This window comes from Chiroxiphia lanceolata, chromosome W (assembly GCF_009829145.1).
Source record: "Chiroxiphia lanceolata isolate bChiLan1 chromosome W, bChiLan1.pri, whole genome shotgun sequence".
Classification (NCBI taxonomy): Eukaryota; Metazoa; Chordata; class Aves; order Passeriformes; family Pipridae; genus Chiroxiphia; species Chiroxiphia lanceolata.
In genome coordinates this window covers 6735642-6738347 of record NC_045670.1, presented here as the reverse complement: position 1 = coordinate 6738347, position 2706 = coordinate 6735642, and positions in this window count along the sequence as shown.

Below are 2706 nucleotides of genomic sequence, written 5' to 3'. Positions count from 1 at the left end.
CTATAGAAAGTATCAAGCTGAAAGTAAGATCATTAATCAGGCAGATTATAATGAAAAAAGAGAAGACCTTTGAGAAAGTCATTCATTTGAGAAAGCCCCACGCCACTGCCTGAAATACCATCCTGGGTCTTGAAAAGCAAGTCCTGTGGCGACACGGCACCCCAGAGCGCATTGAGTCAGATAATGGGACCCATTTCAAGAACAGCTTAGTTACCACCTGGGCAAAAGAGCATGGCATTGAGTGGGTGTATCACATCCCATACCATGCAGTAGCCATGGGGAAGGTTGAATGGTGTAATGGACTGTTGAAAACCACCCTGAAGGTGTTGGGTGGAGGGACTTTCAAGCACTGGGATCAGCACCTAGCGAAGGCTACATGGTTAGTCAACACTAGAGGCTCCATCAATCGAGTCGGCCCTGCCCAATCAGAGTCCCTTCACCCCGTAGATGGAGACAGAGTCCCAGTGATTCACGTGAGGGGTATGTTAGGTAAAAGAGTTTGGATTAACCCTGCCTTGAGCAAAGGCAAACCCATTCGTGGCATTGATTTTGCCCAAGGACCCAGTAGTACATGGGTAATGTGGGAAGATGGAGAAACCTGGTGTATATATTAAGGGGATGTTATCTTCGGGTGAACTGGACATAACTCTGTGCCTGTATCTGTATTTGTATCTACATATTTGTGAATGTGTATATAGGTAGAATAATGCATGTACGTATGTAGTTCAGAGGTTTAATTTGATAGAGTGTGGTGGCATGGGAAAGGAAAAAAAATTAGGGGTGGATAATGTCATAGGTTTACTTGTTCTAAAAAAAACCAAGGGGAAATTTTTTTCTTTCCCCTGCATGGTTGTAAAAGAAAACTGTTGAACGAGGGAGGGGGAAGATGTTTACCTAGGGTGATTGACACACACAAAGGAACGAGCTAGCAGACCCACATTCCAGACTTATAGCCCTCAGAAGACTGGGGGGGAGGTATGGAGTTTTTTGCTTTCTCCTCAGGAAACGGTAAGACACTTCACTTTTGCCCTGACTGAGGGGAGAATACATGTGTGTGGAAAGGCTCTGGGTTCGCTTTGTTTTTCGTCCGGGTCATCTGGTTGTTTCTGGTCCCAGTTCACCTCTGTTCTCCTGTGCCCTGTTCTGCCCCCAGCCCAGACTTGCTCAGATTTCATTGGAGAGGCTTGACCCTTCTGTGAAGGAACCTTTGGGGGAGTCCCAGCTGGAGTCAGCTGCCAACAGCATGAGTTCGAGGGAAGAACCCATTTTCCCCTTCCCGGTGTCAGGGGGAGATCTCCATTTTCAGCTTCTCCTGCGCGTCAGGGCCCCCACGTGGTGACTGCCAGAACCCAACAGCGCCCCCTGCTGACTACTACAGAGCAACTGCAGACTCTACTCCTCCAGTGATCCAACAGTGCCCCCTGCTGATTGTGGTTAGAATTGTGCCAAAAGGCAGAAAGCACTGAACTGTTTCCTTTTTGAAGGGGACTTCTGGGTACAGGATTATTGTTTAGTTGGTTTTTGTGTTGTTTTGTTGTTCTGCCAACACACATATATCCTGTTTTTTTTTTCTTTCTCCATACTTCCTCAATTGGAGTCTTTTAATTTCAGATTTACAATTACTTAGAGGGAGGAGTTTGGTCTTCCTCATAACTCATCCTCCTTAGCAAAACACTTCAGTCTCATTAAACTGAGACAGGGACCCAAAGGCATCATACCAGGGGTTTTAGAGACAAATGCAACTGAAGATACCAGCTTTGCAATATCTTCTTGAGGAAGGTTACTGAATTGTGAAGCTGTCAACTTAGTTGTAAAAAACTGCATATAGAAAATAAGATTATTATTAAATGAAAATATTGCAAAAATGTTTCCTTTCCTGCTTTTGTATTTTGAATCATTTTACATTTCACCTTTACAACAACACTTTTAACCTCTTTAGCCTTCTCTAGATGCACCACAATACAGCTCCTCGGCTATGAGTTCATCTTCCGCTGGATTGACAGTCTTCTGACCTGGACGAAGGCATGTTAAGGAAACTTTCCTGTCTGACCATCCAGGAGTCACTCTGACAGTCACACTCACACCACCTAAGCTAGGACCAAGGCCCCTTCACAGCTACACACACCACACACAGTCAGACAGGGTTTCTTTACTGACTCAACCCTAGGTTTCCCATAGCAGAGTATCGGACATCTTGATCCATAAAATAATTTAATCATGGTGCAACAACAGAATAACATCTTGAGTTGGGTGCCTCCAAGGAGGGACCCTGAACAAAGGAAACCCTGGGCTTTTACACCCTCACAGTCTATGTGCACAATAGGTCATATGCTCCTACTGCATCTCTCAGTGTCCAGTCACCTGACTGCACCACAGGTCCCTGTGCCCTTTGTTATGCAAAGGGTTGGTGCCCATTTGCCTATTCATGCCCTCTTGCCACCCAGAGCTCAATCTGTAGCTCACGTTTCAGCTGCACACTCAGCTACCTGCACTGAATGTACTCCTCAACAGGCAGGGTCTGTGTGAATATACGATTGCTTACAGTAGGATTCAAGGACAAAGAAAAAACAACAGTGTGACACTAACCAACAACATCTCACACATCTTTCTGAGACAGTCCAAGACAATGTTCGACAGACATCTACCTCACATCTCTGAAATAAATCAACAATCTTCAAGTAGAGGTAGAAGAAGGGGATGAATGTT